Source organism: Amphiura filiformis, chromosome 15, assembly GCF_039555335.1.
Source record: "Amphiura filiformis chromosome 15, Afil_fr2py, whole genome shotgun sequence".
In the NCBI taxonomy this organism is placed as follows: Eukaryota; Metazoa; Echinodermata; class Ophiuroidea; order Amphilepidida; family Amphiuridae; genus Amphiura; species Amphiura filiformis.
Genome location: NC_092642.1, coordinates 27,978,399 through 27,999,227, shown reverse-complemented (window position 1 = coordinate 27,999,227; position 20,829 = coordinate 27,978,399). Strand labels below are relative to the sequence as shown.

The 20,829-nt window shown below is 37.5% G+C and overlaps 1 protein-coding gene across 5 annotated transcripts in view; it reads right to left on the bottom strand.

Moving 5' to 3' along the window:
* Positions 1 to 20,829, bottom strand: part of LOC140171448 (uncharacterized) — a 179,411-nt gene that overhangs the window by 12,099 nt on the left and 146,483 nt on the right. For 3 of the 5 annotated variants that reach the window (XR_011861600.1, XR_011861603.1, XR_011861605.1), the window contains 3 exons: positions 14,600 to 14,692; positions 11,482 to 11,632; positions 4,984 to 5,134 (listed from right to left, as the gene is read on the bottom strand). The gene's annotated coding sequence lies outside the window, so the exon portion shown is untranslated. Of the gene's footprint in view, positions 1 to 4,983; positions 5,135 to 11,481; positions 11,633 to 13,704; positions 13,803 to 14,599; positions 14,693 to 20,829 lie in introns of those variants that run through there. The other 2 variants (XR_011861602.1, XR_011861601.1) reach the window with 2 other exon arrangements.

Sequence of the window (20,829 nt, the reverse complement as noted above, 5' to 3'; positions counted from 1 at the left end):
TGGTTAGGACACCTGCTGACAGCAAAGTAAGCTGTTCAAGAATACGAACGACACGTAACGACCAAGAGGGAAACAAAAAACTACGTGGAAATCAGCAATTCAAAATGAGCTGAAAGAAATGAAGAAAAAAAGTTCTAACTATATCCTGATTCACTTGTCCTGCGAAGATCATGCACTGTTCAGCAAAGTACACTGAAGACTCGTTTAACCTTTGTATAAATTGGTTGCACAGGTGACTATCTCCAAAATGGTGCTATTTTTCATCTTTCACACAATTTCTTCAGGAAAACAGGCATGCCTCCTAATCCGCTCTGTTTTTACTAATATTGACAGATATATTGTTTCATAAACCACACTTCAGCAAGTCGACAGACGACTATTCCTTTCTTGGAAGAGGTACACACTTTGACGTATTCTAGATATCCTCCGATATTACTGGATAGTAGTATATTGACACAAAAGATATAACTGGTTCGCAATCTCCTTTCTTTGAAGGCATGTGGACTGTATGCACAAACTAGCCCACAACAACACTGTAGTTTACATTTTCTTATTATACCAAACACAATAAAATCCCATTATATTAATAGCCAATTGCTGCTGTCACAACATATGATGTAATCTGGAAATTCTTAATGAAAAATATAAACATTAAGCTTTCACATTACAACACTTCCTGGGGGAATTCCAAAAATGATATTCGCTTTACAATCCAGGGGAATGTCCACTCCATAACCAGTCCTGAATTTGTTTACAGTGATGGGGGGGGGGAGCCCAAAATGTCTTAAAACACCAAGTCTTGTAAGGGGGTTTCCCATCTCTCATGGAATAACTTTAAATTGTAAACGAAGATAAATAATCAAATCAAATTACTCAGGGCGCATCACAGCCGACACACACACGCCACCACATAGATGCCCGTGCAAAACAGCTGCCTCAACACGTTGACATCATTGCCACAGTATACTAGTAGGGTGAAAAATATTATAGGTCTGGTTTCTTTTGTATGTGTTTTAAATATCTTAACAAGGTGGTTCTTGAACCACCACAAGTCTATCCTGCTTTCACACCTGCCTGTTTTTGCTCTGACCGGTTGCAGGTTTAGTCGTTCCCACTAAATTGCATGAACATGCAAGTAGGCCTATCTATGGCACTTTGACCCCGGATTACCCCCAAAATGACCTTACCATTTTTTGTGCAGCTTTTGGTGGTTGTTCCCACCAAATATCATAAACCTATGAAAATCTATATGGCGTTTTGACCCCAGATAAGCCCGAATGACCCCAATGACCTCGACATTCTGTGCCTCATCTAGGGGGTCATTCTCACCTAATATCATGCAATCTATGAAGATTTGACCCTGGATGACCCTGATGGACCACAAAATGATCTTGACATTCTTTATCTCCCTTAGGTGGTCATTCCCACTAAATATCATGAACCTGTGACAATCTATGGCGATTTAACCCCGGATGACCCCAAAATGACCTTGACATTCTTTGCCTTACTAAGGAGGTCATTCTCACCATATATGAACCTGTAACAATCTATGTCGATTTGACCCTAGGTGACTCTGACTGACCCCAAAATGACCTTGACATTCTTTGTCTCGCTAAGGTGTTCATTCTCACCAAATTTTATGAACCTGCCAATTCTTTGTCTTACTTCAGTGGGCATTCCCACCAAATACCATGAACCTAAAACAATCTATAGCAATTTGACCTTAGATGACCCCGTATGACCCCAAAATGATCTTGACATTTTTGTCTTGCTTAGTGGTTGTTTGTACCAAATATCATGAACCTGCGATAATCTATGGAGATATGACCTTGGATGACCCAAAAAAAACCTTAACATTTTTTATCATTCCTCGCTGGTTGTTCATACCAAATTTCATGAAAAATATAATAGGATTTGACCCCAGATGATCCTGAATGATCCAAAAATGACCTTGACTTTTTTGACTTGTTTCAGTGGTTGTTCTTTAATAGTAAGTTTCATAAACATGCGACAATCTATAGTGATTTGACCCCAGATGACCCCAAAATGACCTTTACCCACCTCATGCACTCTACCCCTACCCAACCCACCCTAATCCACACGGTTGATTTTGTCAATTTTCAACCATATTTTGTTAAAGAGTTCAGCATAAATTATGCAAATTAACAACTAAATGCACATACTTTTTGCCCCAAAACTAATCAGGTGTATCATTCCTGCCACAAGGTTGCCTGACGGATCTTGAGATAATCTGTTCACAAACTCTGCTATCAATTTGCGATGATTTTCACATAAATTATGCAAATTAGCTACTTTAATTTGCATATTTTCACCGAAAAACATAATGTTCACAGAGTTGGATATCCTTTCCGCCGACCAAGTAGCATCCCTGTAGGTCTTACGGATCCCCAGATATAGCTTCGGACGGATAGAAAGAAATGTGGTTACTAAGTCTCATACTGAGACAAAAAGGACTAATATTTCTAGTACCATAACAAAACATTTCTGACTGCTCATAATCCTCATCACAATCACACTCAAAATGGTTCTCCCTTTGGTGTGAATTATAGTTTATGCCTTGTGATTTGAAAAAAAACACTGACAATATTATTGACTCTCTTTCAAGGTTTCTCTTTAGTATGAGATCTGATGTGGTGCACAAGGTCACTCCTGTCAGCAGAGCATTACTGACAGTACTGATACATAGGTGTCACTTTGGTGTGCATTCTTACAATGTCTTTGAAGATATTTTACTATTCTATTCTGTACAAGGTAGCTTAATTACAAACCACTAGATCCCCTGCCCATTGCAGCCACAGGAGGGTTGTAATAGATATATGTATAGTTCTCAAGCCAATAGGCCTCCTGCCGTAGCAATTGCAATAAGTCAGTCAGTCTAGCAGTTAACCCTATTTGATCCATTTGACCTTTCACCCATGAAGCACCTCCGAACCCAACCACCAAGATATATATCTATACTGCTCAGATGGACACCCATACTTGTTTGGTTCAAAAGATATCACATTATCAGGTGCACAAATGGAGGTGCCTAGCATTATTTCTATAGCCCCCTTCGTCAGTTCTTAAACTAAGCAACTAAAAATCATCTGATGATATTCACAGCAAGTGGTTTTTCTTTGGTGCAAGTTCTGATGTAGTATGTGAGACCGTTTTTGGAAACAAACATTTCTGACAACAGTAACATAATGTGATAGGGTGTATGTTATTCCTTGGTATGAGTTCTCATATGGTTCACAAGGACACTTTTTCGGGCAAAATATTTCTGACAGTACTCACACTGAAAGGGTTTCTCTTTGGTGTGAGTTGTGATATGGCGCACAAGGTGATGTTTTCGGGCAAAACATTTTTGACAGTACTCACACTGAAAGGGTTTCTCTTTGGTGTGAATTCTAATATGGTTCACAAGGACACTTCTTGGAGCAAAATATTTCTGACAATACTCACACTGATATGGTTTCTCCTTGGTGTGAGTAGTTCTGATATGGTATGTGAGACCAGTTCTTTGAGCAAAGCATTCCTGACAGTACTCACACTGATATGGTTTTTCCATGGTGTGAGTAGTCCTGATATGGTATGCGAGACCAGATCTTTGAACAAAGGATTTCTGACAATATTCACACTGGAAGTGTTTATCCTTGGTGTGAGTCCTGATATGACGAACAAGACCATTTTTACTTGTAAAACATTTCTGGCAGTACTCACACTGAACACGTTCCTTGTGAGTTCTAATATGGAATGTGAGGTGATGCTTATAGGCAAAATATTTCTGACAGTACTCACACTGAAAGGGTTTCTCTTTGGTATGAGTTCTGATATGGTCCACAAGGACATGTTTTTGGGTGAAACATTTCTGACAGTACTCACACTGATAGGGTTTCTCTTTGGTGTGAATTCGAATATGGGTCACAAGGGCACCTTTTTGAGCAAAACATTTCTGACAGTATTCACACTGATACGGTTTCTCGTTGGTGTGAGTAGTTCTGATATGACGCACAAGGTATTGTTTTTGGGCAAAACATTTCTGACAGTACTCGCACTGAAAGGGTTTCACTTTGGTGTGAGTTGTCATGTGTGTTTTCAAATGAAATTTCCGTGCAAAACATTTCTGACAGTAATCACACTTAAAGGGTTTCTGTTTGGTGTGAAATCTGATGTGTACGTTCAGATTAGAATTACGTGCAAAACATTTCTGACAGTATTCACACTGATAGGGTTTCTCTTTGGTGTGAGTTCTGATATGGTCCACAAGGACATGTTTGTAGGCAAAACATTTCTGACAGTATTCACACTGATATGGTTTCTCTTTGGAGTGAATTCTGATATGGTCCACAAGGTGATGTTTATGGGTAAAACATTTCTGACAGTACTTGCACTGAAAGGTGATGTGCTTTGTGGTGTGCATTGTCATGTGTTTTTTCAAATTACTATTCTTTGTAAAACATTTTTGACAGTACTCACACTGAAAGGGTTTCTCTTTGGTATGAATTCTGATATGGGCCACAAGGAAACTTTTGTGGGCAAAACATTTCTGACAGTACTCACACCGATAGGGTTTTGCTTTGGTGTGCATTCTCATGTGTCTTCGCAAATAACCATTCTGTGAAAAACATTCCTGACAGTACTCACACTGATAGGGTTTCTCACTGATGTTCAACTTTTTACACCGGTAGTACCATAGCTTCCTGTGGCTATGCAAATATCCTAGCAGCTCCCCATTTTTTAATAAGCTTTTTGGACAAAACACACTTCTGCATCTATGAGCCCACACATACTTAAGCATATGTCTGCTTACATGGGTTTTCCATTTGTCCAAAGAATAATGCTTGATGCCACAAAATGCACAGGAAAATGGTTTCAAAAGTTTCATTTTGCCTGTTGCAGAGTAAAGTCTAAATGAACCAAGCAATATTAAAAGATGTAGATCAAGTTACGGTACATGTACTATGTGCACCTCAAACCCACCATGAAAGTAAATTTTACTGAAGATGAAGATGTCCTTCAGTGGAGCCACATGAGTTCAAGGCCACAATCCCCACTTTCTTCTGTCTTGGTCCTGGTTCTACTTTTATTAGTTTCTAATAGTTTTTGCAGATTTATCAGTTGATCGAATTACCTGAAATGACACAAATTAATATTTGTTTATAATAAATAAATAATAATAAATATTATAACATTTAAACCCGCGTTTCAAACCGTATAGTTAATTGCATGTTTCACATCTTCTAGGACTATCACATATGAAAAATTAAAAAATATGTCATTTTTTAATAATTTGCCATAAAAATTTGCTTTCAAAAAATCTGAAATATTTGATATCAGACCGAGGACATTCCTGGTATATTCATGTCTGATGTGCTCTGTCCCACAAAAAATATTATGCAAACGTTGCTACCACAGCCCTTGTGCATACTGAATTATACAAAATTGATGAAAAATGGGAATTTGTTCTTGTTGATTATTGGAATTATTCCTATGGGAAGTTCTGGGTTAGGGGAAGGGTTCTAGGGTAAGTTTTGGGGGACGGGTTAATCAAGTATGCCAAACCCCAAATGACGCATTGTGCAAAAGTGACCTGTAACACAAAATTTCTGATGTGAGGAACCCTCTCCCAAGGATCACTCCATAGAAGTTGCATCAAAATCCATTAGATTCTGTAGACAATGGACATGAGAAGCATTTTGAAATTTTGATAAATGATGACTTTAAATGACCTTAGATAGGAACCTTTATTTGACCATGGAAGCCGAAATCAACAGGGTTATTCTTCCTTGGGGCCATGGACATTTATGGCTGTGCAATAATTATCTGTATACCTCCGGTGGACAACTTGAATTTCAAAATGGCCTGCAAAAAATGTTTACACCCTCTTGACGTGCAAAATTTTTAAATTTTTCATATTTTGACTGGGGACCAGTGAGGGGAATAATTAGCTTAAGATTTGGGGAAATTCCCCCATGCCCCCTCTCCCTGGTGCCACCACTGTTCCTTCTTGTATATCATCTTATTTGGGGGAACAAAAGTAAATTTATTGTGCAGTGAATAAACTTCCTTCTCAGCGAGTGGTGGAACAAGGAATTCTTTCTGGGGGGAAAGGGGCAGTGGTATTATCTTAGTGGTGTCCTAAGTAATTGAATACATGAATACAAAACCCACCCAAGTCCATGGGAAGTGATTTTGAGAGAAAAACCTGTGTATCATTTTAATTCCTTAAGTTAGATTTACCTGGTCAATATGGTAAATTTTACGTGCAAATGAGTGGATTAAACTGTATAAAGTATGACAATTAGCATTTCAGGGACTTTGTAGGGTTCATTTTAAATTTTGGACTTGGGTGGTTTTTTGAATCATATACAAACACAACAACGTTGGAATGAGATAACCACTAGTAAGATAATACAAAATAAAGCACACAGGTATGTATAATGTTGATAAGCATTCTGCCATGTAATATAAACCACACACGTTCCTATATTAACCCATTTTTCACTCTCCAACAATGAATGTGTTACAAGTGGACTTTTATACATACTCGATTTCAATCAATGTGTTACAAGACTCAAATCACGGAATTGGATGGTTCTTTCATACATGCTATTTCTCACATGCTCAATAGACACAGATGATGAATTTGAGTTGTTCTTTCATACATATGACAGGCCTATAATGTATAGCAACAATTTCCCATGCTTAACTCAATTTGGCCAACGTATGGACTTGGGTGGGTTTTGTATTCATATATTCAATTGCATATACACATTTCATCTTAACTACCCTATTGTTCTAGAACTATTCATGCAAAACCTTATGAAAACCAGGACAGAGTACTTCGAACACTGATCTTTAGATGTTTTCACAAAAATCCAAGATGTACCAATCTTTCTGGTTCAGTGTTTTTGGAAAAGGAAACCACTACACTATATGTTTCTCTTTGGTAGGATTCCTGTTGTGCTTTTTCACTTTTTCAACAATATTTGAAAATTGACAGGGTTTCCATTTTGGTGCACATTGTCATTTATATGTGAACTTGCAAATCACTCATTTGAACATCATTCACCCAGTTTTAAGGGAGTTTTGGCAGTGACATCAGTGCGCATTTCATAAAGTGCACTTGACATAGCTAGTGGTGTTACGAAGTCGTTATTGACTCAAGGCCCCAAACACCTTTTTTCACAAATTCACTTCAGAATGCACAACAAAACACACTGTTTGTTTGCTTAACAATATTTGAATCTTTTAATAAAAAATGAAAGCATGATTTAACAATAGTTTTGTGAGTCAACATAAATACATACAATTAATCTGAATCAATCAAATACTAGTACACTAGTACACTATGTTTAATAATGTTACTTAGCCAGAAGCCTACTTCTTGTTTTTGATTTCAAAGTCCTGATTCACTTGTTGTCTCACTAACAACATTCTCACCAACTACATCATCATCGTCATCATTATCATCATCATCGTCGTCGTCGTCATCATATCATCATCATTACCTGACTACTAGCCACAAACCCATACCAAGGAAAATAAAATATCAATTTTGCTGCAAGCCCTCAGAGAAAAGTAATATACAAATGTTTAAAATCATGTTTTATTACAACGTATCTAATAGTAATAGGAATTTGCACACAACCATGACAACTGCTAAATTAAGCTGAAATGAAGAAAATATAGACTATAAAAAAGTCTAAAATGAAAATAAATGTTGTTTGAAGTCCTTTAGTAACGGGAAGCATGGGGCAATCTTCCCCAGGATATCATCAGGAACTTGGTTGGAATTAAGCATGAGAAGCAGGTGCACAGCATGCGTGCAAGCGCACTGTGGACATACCCGTTACTAAAGGACTTCATTATTTGTTTGGACATGTGACATGATGATCCTGGTAAGTTTGTGATCTGTTTGTACCTGTTCGTAAGTTTGTGACCTGTGATTCAAGATGCCATTCTCTTAGATTTCGTTTGCTGAGTGCCAATAGGGTTGTGAATGTGGTCCAGGAAGCTGTTCCATATCAGTGCATTTTGCTATTGTGTCAGTTGGAGAACTGCTTGGTTACTGACATGTGTTTAGAGTAGAGAATTGAGGCAACCCTGTGTGTAATTTTGGTTAATTTTGATGGACATGATTTTAAGATACGACCTTGTGAAAAATTATAAGTTTCTTTTTTGGCTTAGTGTATTATGGACTTGTGACAATCTAAGGTGATTTGACCCTGGATGACCCTGAATGACCTTGACAGTATGTGTCTCACTTGGGTGGTCATTCCCACCAAATATCATGAACCTGTGACAATCTATGGCAATTTGACCCCGCATGACCCTGAATGAACCAAATATGACCTTGACATTGTTTGCCTCACTTAGGTGGTCATTCTCACCAAATATGATGGACCTGTGACAATCTGTGTCGATTTGACCCTGGTGACTCTGACTGACCCCAAAATGACCTTAACATTCTTTGTCTTACTGAGGTGATCCGTCCAACCAAATATCATAAACCTGTGACAATCAATGGTGATTTGACCCTGGATAACCCCGTTGACATTGCAATTCTTTGTCTCACTTCAGTAGGCTTTCCGACCAAATATCATGAACCTAAGACAATCTATGGCGATTTGACCTTAGATGACCCCAAAATGACCTTGACATTTTCTGTCTTGCTTCAGTGGTTGTTGAAGCACCGAATGACCCAAAAAACTTTTAAAAATGTTTTTGTCTTGTTTCTGTGGTTGTTCATAGTAAGTTTCATAAGCAAACGACAATCTATAGTGATTGACCCCAGATGACCCAAAAATGACCTTTACCCACCTCGTGCACTCTACCCCTACCCAACCTACCCCAATCCACAGGGTTGATTTTGTCACATTTACAACCATATTTGGAAGAGTTCCGCATAAATTATGCAAATTAACAACTAAATGCGCATACTTTTTACCAAACAAGGCAGTTCTCGAACCACGAGTCTCGCCTGCTTTCGCGACCACCTGCTTTCGCGATTACTTTTGGTAGAAATGAACCTGCAACAAGCCATGGTGATTTGCCTGTTCAATTTGAGCTTGATTGGTTCAATATTGAAATTTGACCTTTGACCCCTAAATTTTGGTGGTTCTCAGTTGGGCATGATTACCTGGCCGATGGTGACTGTACCCACCAAGTCTCATGCCCATCCGACAGTTTTTACCAATTTGACCTCAGATGACCCCTGGTGACCCCGAAATGACCTTCCAAAAATTGGGCTCTAAATGTTGACTTTACCCATCAAGTTTCATGCCCATAAAGTTTTTAGCAATTTAACCTCAGATGACCCCTTCAGTTACCTCCGATGACCTTGAAATTGCCATCCAAAAATTTGGCTCTAAATGAAAGACTGTACCCACCAAGTTTCATGCCCATACAACAGTCTTTAGTAATTTGACCTCAGATGACCCCTAGGTGACCTTGGACGACCCCGAAATGACCTTCCAAAAATTTTAATCTAAATGTTGACTGTCCATTCAACAGTTTTCAGTAATTTGACCTCAGATGACCCCTGGGTGACGAAATGACCTTCCAAAAATTTGACTCTAAATGTTGACTGTACCTACCAAGTTTCATGCCCATATGACAGTTTTTAGTAATTTGACCTCGGAAGACCCCTGGGTGACCTTGGATGACCCCAAAATGACCTTCCAAAAATTTGGCTCTAAATGTTGACTGTACCCACCAAGTTTTATGTCCATATGGCATTTTTTTAGTAATTTGACTTCAGATGACCCCTGTGTGACCTCGAATGACCCTAAAATGACCGTCCGAAAATTTGACTCTAAATGTTGACTGTACCCACCAAGTTTCGTGCCCATACGACAGTTTTTAGCCATTTGACCTCAGATGACCCCTGGATGACCTAGGGTGACCTTGACCCACTTACCAATACAAATTTGTTCTGTCTGGGGTCAAGATGCACTCACCCACCAAGTTTGAAGAATGTGCGATCCCTTGTCTCCCGACCCCTTGGTGACATACTTTGTGTGAATTCTGATGTTGTTCACAAGGACACTTCTTGGGAAAAATATTTCTGACAATACTCACACTGATATGGTTTTTCCATGGTGTGAGTAGTTCTGATATCGTATATGAGACCATATCTTTGAGCAAAGGATTTCTGACAAAATTCACACTAGTAGTGTTTCTCTTTGGTGTGAGTCCTGATATGACGAACAAAACCATCTTTACTTGTGAAACATTTCTGGCAGTACTCACACTGAACGCGTTCCTTGTGAGTTCTAATATGGAATGTGAGGTGATGCTTATGGGCAAAATATTTCTGACAGTACTCACACTGAAAGGGTTTCTCTTTGGTGTGAGTTCTGATATGGTCCACAAGGACATGTTTTTGGGTAAAACATTTTTGACAGTGCTCACACTGATAGGGTTTCTCATTGGTGTGAATTCGAATATGGGTCACAAGGGCACTTTTTTGAACAAAACATTTCTGACAGTACTCACACTGATATGGTTTCTCGTCGGTGTGAGTAGTTCTGATATGATTCACAAGGTATTGTTTTTGGGCAAAACATTTCTGACAGTACTCGCACTGAAAGGGTTTCACTTTGGTGTGAGTTGTCATGTGTCTTTTCAAATGAAATTTCTGTGCAAAACATTTCTGACAGTATTCACACCGATATGGTTTCTCTTTGGTGTGAGTTCTGATATGGTCTACAAGGACACTTTTTCGGGCAAAACATTTCTGACAGTACTCACACTGATAGGGTTTCTCTTTGGTGTGAATTCTGATATGGTCCACAAGGGCATGTTTTTGAGCAAAAAAATTCTGACAGTACTCACACTGATAGGGTTTCTCTTTGGTGTGAGTTCTGATATGGTCCACAAGGTGATGTTTATGGATAAAGCATTTCTTACAGTACTTGCACTGAAAGGTGGTGTGCATTGTGTTGTGCATTGTCATGTGTCTTTTCAAATTATTATTCCGTGTAAAACATTTTTGACAGTATTCACACTGAAATGGTTTCTGTTTGGTATGAATTCTGATATGTTCCACAAGGAAACTTTTGTGGGCAAAACATTTCTGACAGTACTCACACCGATAGGGTTTTGCTTTGGTGTGCATTCTCATGTGTCTTCGCAAATCACCATTCTTTTTACAGCGGTAGTACCATAGCTTCCTGTGGCTATGCAAATAACCTAGCAGCCTACCATTTTTTAATAAGCTTTTCGGACAAAATACACTTTTGCATCTATGAGCCCACACATACTTAAGCATATGTCTGCTTACATGAGTTTTCCATTTGTCCAAAGAATAATGCTTGATGCCACAAAATGCACAGGAAAATGGTTTCAAAAGTTTCATTTCCCCCGTTCCTGATTGTAACATGTATTTAAAGAGTAAAGTCTACATGAACCCAACAATATTAAAAAGATGTAGATCAAGTTACGGTACATGTACTATGTGCATCTCAAACCCACCATGAAAGTAAATTTGACTAAAGATGAAGATGTCCTTCAGTGGAGTCACATGAGTTCAAGGCCACAATCCCCACTTTCTTCTGTCTTGGTCCTGGTTCTACTTTTATTAGTTTCTAATAATTTTTGCAGATTTATCAGTGCATCAAATTATCTGAAATGACAAAATTAATATTTGTTTATTAATAATAAATATTCTAAAATTTCAACCCCGGTTTAAAAACGCATTTTTATTTGCATGTTTCACAAAATCGTATTGATTAAATGACTGCACATGGAAATCAAACTACAGTTCATTCAGGGGCACATGAAAATCAGGCTGCATGTATTTAGGGGTATATAATGAACATAAAAATTATGTACTTTTTAGCTATGGAAATAAGTTATGGAAGACAAGGAGATCCACGGATCACTTGTTACCTGCTTCTGCATTCTCAATCTTGAGCAATTTTGGAAAATGAACTCAAATGACCTATGACCTGTGACCTTCAACGTAGCTTACATAATACCTCACTACATGGACACTTGTGCGGACAATTTAAACAATGAGCCCAAATTAAGGGCTGGGATAACAATGTTTGCACAGTATTTTTTGTGGGATATGGGAGCAGCACATCAGACGTATAGAAATTGTATTCCGAATACGTGGAATGTCCTATGATTTTGACTTTTTTTGTGTTATAATACAAATTTTGTGGCAAATAATTAAAAACTGATAGTTTGACATTTTTAAGTCCTCAAGTAAAATTTTACTAAATTAAGGGTATGTAGCTGGGAGGATCATTTCCATTGGTATTACATGTTAAAGGCCTATGATACCACACAACATACATACAACAATCATTCCTCAGCCAAGATGACTTGTAAAGGTGGTAATTGATTATGCAACACACCATGGTAGTACTGCCAAGTTTGTTTCAAAAACTGCCAGCTGGTAGAATATTGTCCATTATTTTGTAGGTATTGATACAAAAACATAAACCTAACATAAGCAAAAATTTTTTTTATACAATGATTTAGTTGTCAATAGCAGGAACACTAAACTATCACATGATATCAATTCAAATTTACCTTTCAACTACCTTGCATATACCTTGCATGTAGTGGTCCCTTCCAGAAACCAGTGACCAGCATATAGCAACTGTTCCTGCTTGGGTCCCTCAAAATTTACTATTGACCAGCATATGGAGCAGATTTAATCTAATACTAATTAGCCAAGGTTTCTGCCTGGTGAAATGTTAATGTCCTTTAGTGTAAGAATACCTGTCTCTTGTCACTGCTCGTATGCTGCGTTTCATGATCTACTGTAAGCAGTCAGCAGGGGTCTCCCGGGGCCAGACACTTAAACCCACAGGTCATGGTAGTCCTCTGATGCCAAATCCAGCATGCTCAGTGCATGGATAGAATGACATCCAGGAATGACATAGAAAAAGATATACTATAATGTTTATACTTCGGGCAAAACATTATTATAGTCGATTTGTAGTCAATTAGGTTATAAACTGAGCTCAAAAAGAAACTTATAATTTTTCACAAGGTCATATCTTGAAATCCTGTCCATCAAATTGAACCAAAATTACACACATATTTACTTCAATACTCTACTCTTAAACAGTAACCAAGCAGTTATCCAACTTACACAACAGCAAAATGCACTGACATGGGACAGCTTCCTGGACCACATTCACAGCCCAGCCCGGTTTCATGAAAAAAGTGTATGAAAAGCAGAAAGCAGCACCGTTTTATCATCTGTGCAAGGATCTTATGTGCATTCTCACAGATTTTTTGTCCTGTGTGCCAAATGTTGGGCTGTGAAAGTGAAGGAAGTCCAGGAAGCTGTCCCATGACAGTGCAATTTGCTGTTGTGTCAGTTGGACAACTGCTTGGTTACTGACATGTGTTTTGAGTAGAGTATTAAAGTAATCCTGTGTGTAATTTTGGTTCATTTTGATTGACAGTATTTTAAGATATGACCTTGTGTTTCACAAGTTGTAAAAATTTATAAGTTTCTTTTTGAGCTCAGTTTATATGTTCAACAAGCTAAAATCTATTCTTTCTTCACTGGGTGAAAGTGATTTTTAGAAAAGGAAGGAAGAAGAAGGATAAAACGCTACCAATTATGTGATTTTTTCAATTATTTGATTATTTCTGTTTGGTGCATACAAGGGGAAAGTGCTCTGTGTTAGGGTAACGGTTCCAGGCTTACCCTTGAACCCTTACCCTAATGATGCATTGGTGATGTTTAACACAAAATTCCTGAGTACTTCTGAGGAACCCTCTCCTAAGGATCACTCCATAGAAGTTGCATAACAATTCATTGCATTCTGTGGACAAAATGGACAAAGGAGCATTTTGAATACCAAGTAAGTTTTGTAATAATAAATGACTTCAACTGACCTTTGATCGAAAGCATATTTTATGATAGGATAGGAAAGGGTAGGAAACTTTATTTGACCATGGACGCCGGAAGTAGTTATTCCTTGGGGCTATTGACATAATGAGCTGTGCAAAAATTACGCATCCCCCTTGAAGGGGTACATTTAAAAATGGCCTGCCCAAAGAATGCTTGCCCCCTTTTGACGTGTATTTTTTTTTACTGAGGGGGAACTCAATTTTCCTATTTTGAGGCCAGCTGAGGGGGCAAAGCTTAAGATTTAGGGGAAAATTCCCCTCTCCCCTTGTGCCATCATTTTGTTTTTAGGGACCAAAGTAAATATGTTGTGCTGTTGTGAATTAACTTCCTTCTCAGCGAGTGGTGGAACTAGGATTTTTTTCTTGGGGGAAAAGGGTGAGGGAATATTTTAGTGCTAATATTGAGCACTTTATTGCAGTGATAGCACATACCTTCTGCTGTATTAAGTGCTGGATTCTTAAGGTTATACTGTTTTGTAAAGTTAAAAATGCATGAAGGTTACAAGTTTTGTCAAGTTAAAAATTCGGTTTAGAGCCCATCATCCATTTCATACTGAAATCATGTGCGAGGAAGCGACAGCGACAAACGCAGAGACTTCCATAGTAGAGAGTGCTTGTAACGTAGATCCAATTTAGAAGAGCCCCACATGTCTAGTAAGAGGACTAGCCCAGACGGGCTCTTCTAAAATGCACCATCAAAAAAACTTACCAACTTGGATAAAGCAACGAGTCAATGAGTTGCCAACAGCAAATTCACCAATCACAGAGCAGTATGCAGTAAAGCATAATACATTTATAAAGCCTGTAAACAAAACAAAAAAGAAAAGGTGATTTTTAGTTTATCTTATCATTTAGAGTTGGAGATTTGGACCAGGGAAAAAGTGGTAGTATAGAGAATTATTGTTGTCTTTGTCACCCTAATTTTGCTAGCAATGCACCCCGGCAATGCACACACAGTACAATCTAAATATCAATTAGGCCAAAAAAAAATATTGTTGTGTTGCCCTCAAGTGGAAAAATGAGAAATTTGGGTAGGACGGTCGGATTATTATTTTTTTTTTTTTTTTTTTTTTAAACCTTTAGTTTTTTAAAAATCCCCTAAAATATTAAATAATGCTTCTTCAATTAGGGGACATTTGTCAATTTTGACTTCTGGATATCAATTTAGACTTCTGGATATCAATTAAAGACTAGACAATTAAAGACTAGTCTTACAATAAAATATTAATTTTAAGTGAAAAACATTGAGTTTTTGAACAAATCTGTAAAAATCATCATTCCAAAAAAAAAAAAAAAAAAATTTCGCCCCTGATTTTTCCGGATTTAGGGTAGGACGGTTGAGGGCAACACAACAATATTTTTTTTTTGGCCTTATTGTAGAGTGTTGCACCACAAATACTAGACTACTTGGTCTTCGATAGTGAGCCATTTATCTACTAGCCACTATCATTTGATGGTTAAGTTTGAATCCTAGATTTTTTTTGTTTCAGACATCTACTTGGGCAGAGGTTCATGGTGCTTGTTTTTCCTACAGATTTTTACAGGGAAATATCTGCAGCCACTTAGGCTTATTTAGCTATTTCAAATATATTTTGAAAAATTCCACACGCTCAGGGGGGGGGGAAGCACTCCAACTTTGGAGGTGACACGTATGTAGGGCTGTTAAGATTCCCCTTTTCAGCATCGCTGTCACCCAAAGACCCCATATTTTTTTACGAACACATGTTCTGTCACCCAAAGACCCCTTATTTTTTCATTAGATCTGTCACCCAAAGACCCTTACTTGTTCAATTTGAACAGTAACTCTCATTTATCACTGATTTTGTCACTTATTCTGATAAAACAAAGAAATTTGAAGCCATTTAGAATTTTGATTTTCGAGGTTTCTGTTGCACTGTTTCGGCTCTCACCCAAAGATTCCATTTAAAAAAAAGGTCATGTTCTCACCCAATGACCCCATATTTTTTACATTTTGCTCTCACCAAATGCCAAAAATCATGCTCTCACCCAATGACCCCATATTTTTTTACATTTTGCTCTCACCGAATGCCCCTTAGTAAAGTGCCAGCCCTACACCTATATCCATTTCAAATTGAAGTGCCCCCCCCACCCCATGGTGGTCGAATTTCCAAACTGTTACATGATTTCCAATTCTCTTATCATAATAGGAAAAATAAGAGAAGTTACCTCATTTTGTTTTCCAGGGTTCTTAAAAATCTTACCAATTATAATAACACATTAGAAAATAACTTTCTCGGTGCACATTAGGTAAGCCTTGTGGTACTTTACTTTCCTGTATTCTACACAAACAAAAATGAGGACTAATTACTGGTGTAATATTAAAGTGCTCGATTTCAATTTAATAGTTTTCTGGACAAAAATCGTTACAAAATACACAACTTTCTAGTTTCCAAATTATAGTTTGACTTATCAATCCTTTGTTTCCTAAACCTATTGTTTAATGTTAAGTTCAATGAAGCATAGTGGCACTGGCGACATCCGGGCTCAGTTGTGGTGGATGGTCACAAATTATAGTTTGACATATCAATGACTTATCCTGCCCAGGTTATGAGCAAAAGGGTGATTGTTAAATTTTAAAGCACTCAAGGGACCGTTCACAAACACTTGTAAGGGGGGGCCTGATGAAAAAAACATTTATCGCGAAATTTTTCGGGGCCCCTTTACAGACCTCGAAAATTTCAGGGCCCCCCCCTTTTTGACATGAAAATTATGGGTCAACCCCATCAAAAAGCATATAAACTCAATTTTTTTTGGTCATTTTTTTCAGAGCCCCCCCCCCTTAGGACGGTCACAAATTTTCAGGGCCCCCCTTTTTGCATCAGGCCCCCCCCCCCTTACAAGTGTTTGTGAACGGTCCCCAAGTGGTCAAAACCTAACAAAATGCAATGAATGTGAAGGAAATGGCATCAAATTGTTTTCCTTGAAATAAGGTACAATAATTTTCACTTCTTGAGAATGACCCTAAACATGAGTCCCTGGGGTTTGAGAAAAAAATCAATAAACATCCCAGGTCAAAATTCCAATTGAAACCTATCTAACTGTAATTTGCTGTAGTTATGAAATCCCAGTTGATCCAAGTTCAAATTTCTGAACAACTGGATTGAACTAGGTTTCAACTTGATTCAACTGGAATTTGCTGTAGTTTTGAAATCCTAGTTGATTCAGTTAACATTTCTGAACACCAGTTGTTGTATCAACTGGATTGAACTAGGTTTCAACTAGATCCAACTGGAATTTATTGAAGTTATGAAATCCTAGTTGATCCAAGTTAACAGGGTATGTAAGGGATAAACTGTGCATATGAGATGTGGGGGAAGTGGCATTAACATACTTGCGTGAACAAAAAGGCCACAGTTCATGTGCTAGTAAGCTCCTGAGACTAAAATACCTAGACAGTCCTGTACAATGATTTTATAAAGTCGATAATATATTATCGACTTACATCACATGGACGCAGCCATTTGCAGTTGGCGCCAGGTTGTCTGGCAAGTGGCTTGAAGCTCTGCGGGCTGTCTTCCTGTAGTTTTCAATGGCAAGATAGGAACTGTTGCCATTTTTCTGCTTAGAAAATTGTATTTTGTGCTAATTTACAACAATATTACAGAAAATTCGCTCGATAACTTTTTTAATCTCTCAACAAAGATTTTACAAATATTGTTTTGTGCATTGTATGTGAAATTTAGAATCCCCCAGTGCTCAGAATTTTTGCCTTAAGCAGTTTATCAAAAAGTCATGATTCCTTTTCAAAATTCTCCTATTCACTTTGTGTGTGCAGCTAAAAATCATCCAGCCATCTGACAATGGGTGGTCTGCTAATGGCTGCCTCCATGAGCTCTACTTGATAATATATTATCAACTATATAAAATCATTGTACAGGACTGCTAGAGGTGCAAACCAAGCATTGCTCACTTTGTCATGTGATTGATCGTGTAACATGTTGAACAAGCCCTGCTTTGCCTTTACCGATTTTGGATGTTTAGCCATTTCAAATTTAGGGAGTGTTCATTAATACTTTGGTAGGGGGGCTGGTCTAACTCAAATTTTTCGCTCGAACACTTTTTTGACCCCCCCTCGATGGACCGCTAAACTTTTTGACCCCCCTCTTTTGACAGACAAAACTTTTGTGACCCCCCCCCATTATCGCCTAACAAACATTATACTTAATAATGTTGTTTCCAGTGGCATGGTATCACATGTCATTGAGGGAGGCAAATGTTTGAAACATTCCCGGTGGGACAATTGCGCATGAAATACAAGCACAATGAATTTTCATTTTATACTTAATTTAGATTTGTCCCAACTCCCAAATCAGGGTGTTTATCTGATTTTACAGGGATAAATGAAATAGAGGATTTATTTGGAGGTTCATAGGCACATCAGCATATAATTTGGATCTGTGGCTATTATGATAGTACAAATGTGCGCAAACCGCACAAAAACTTTGGCCATATTGAAGCTTGAATGGTCAAATATTGTTAAAATTGGAACTAATTTATGCAAAAAGTTAAAATGGTCAAATATGAGATTAATTTGGTCACGCAAATGTTCATGGGTCTCAATGCGCGCGAAGTGGAAAACTTTTTTGGCCCCCTTTCCTACCACCTAAAACTTTTTAGTCCCCCCTCTTTTAAGGTCCAAAACTTTTTTGGCCCCCCTCCCTTTTTCCCAGCCCCCCCCACCAAAGTATTTCTGAACACTCCCTTAGTCTCTGGTTAGCGCAGGGGTGCTAATTAGGACGCTGATGGTAGAGCAACAATTTCAACAATTCTAAAATGGACTGGGTCAGGGTGTTAGCTAGCCACCTGACCACCCATCATTATGAACAGGCAGTTTCCTCCTGGGATAGGCAAATTAATGCCTGTGATATGTGACATGATCAAGGGGAATGAGTCACATGTCGGCCCTGGTCGAAAATGAGTTTTACACATGCTTATAAAGAGGACATTTGTAGCTTTCAGAAACTGAAAACCCCATGTTGATACAGATTTTTTGTGTGAAGTTATGTCAATTTATCAATCGCTGAAAACAGTATAAAACAAAAGAATTTTAACACTTTCTTTGCCAATATCTCTAAATCAATATTAGCAACATCCGACTCATTTCCCTTGATCGTGTCACATATATGCTCAAATTCTAAATATAATGCTTGAGTAAGTTTTGTGAACTCAAAACAAGACCAGACAAATAAATCAAAGTGAAAGCAATACTGACTGAGCCCCAGAAGTGGGAGATGTCTGGTTTGTTTTCAAGCTCAAATTTGGGTAGGCAGTTTTGGTGAAAATGACAGGCACTTTCCTAATCCTAGCTTAGACCCTAGACAGGGTTTTTAATGTTGGTGCCTGCTGTCATTAATGTGAACTTTCAAATCACTTGTTCAAACAAAACAAATCCTTTAAAGTTCTCACACTAGTCTAGTTGTGGTTTCTTGCATATGCGTTTTAAATATCTTAAAAAAGACTACCTACTATTTTTAGTACCAAACATTTCTCACAGTGCTCATAGTAACATTGAAAGTGGTTCTCTCTTTGGTCTGAATTCTTCTAGCTTTTTAAGCCTTGTGAATTGAACGATATGCCACTTCTGGCAATATTGACACATTTTTAACATTTCCCTTTAGTGTGAGTACAAAGGTCACTTCTGTCACCATTGTATATCTGACAGTACAAATGCAAGTTGGGTCATAACATACACAAAGTTCTTATTAGCTATAAAAATATGCAGTCACTTTAATTTTTTGGTCATATTTACAAATGGAAATAATGCACATTTTATATCAAATTTGCAGTAGTGTATGTGACCCGTTCTGACAAAACCAAGAACAAGTCGCATTTTTGACATTTCATAATTTGCATAAAAATGTAAGCATGAGACAATAAGCTTTAAAATAATACTAAAATTATATACATAGCATCAATACTTTTCAAGATACGGATAATTTTGTAAATGATATCATGATATTTTCGTGAAATTGCTATTCTGAGTAATTGGGCTAATACTTTCCTGCTTTACACATGATTGAATAGGGATTATCATAGTTCCATTGTCAATTATTGATTAAATAAACCTCTTTTTAATAAGCACTTTCAAGGATTTGAAAGTCCACTTAGTCCCAAGGTCAAATACCATTAAATTAGGAAATCCAAAATTTGATTTTTTTTAAGGGAATGTCATCTTCAAAGGCCTATAACTCAAAAACATGCCTGGCAACTTGTTCCCGGTTTATTGGAGCTGGTCACATATGTTTATTTTACATGACAATCATCAACATCAAAATTACAATCTACCAATAGTTGTGATTTTATGTATCATTTTGTTTTTCTGCAATAGCGATTTGAATTTTGTGTTTGGAGTATAATCATTTCACATGCAAATTTCATCTAATTAATGCCTTTTTGTTCCAAAACCATGGAAGATGAAACCACTATATTAGGTGTTCTCTTTGGGAGGAGTCCTGTTGCGCTTTTTCACATTTTCAACAATGACAGGGTTTCTATTTTGGTGCAAGTTATCATTTATATGTGTACTTTCAAATCACTTTTTTGAACAAAACACAAAATTCTCACACTAGTCACTATTGAGACTGAAAATCACACTGAAACTGCAGAGTAATGCTGAAAAATTATACAAATTATAGATAATACCACTGAAATAGCACTGAAAAGAGTTCTTTTGTATCTATCAGGTTATCAGATTTTAATCAGATGATCTGTCTATAATCACACTGAAAATTGACCGCAAAACTTCTCAAAATGTGACGCCATTTATTAATCACAATGAAATGTATTGGGCCATGCTATTGTTATGAAAAATAATCCCTAGACAATAGCCACACTGAAAATATCCAGAGTAACAATGGAAATGGCCAGTGTAACACTGAAAATGGTTTTCAGTGTGATTTTCAGCATCAAACTTTCATA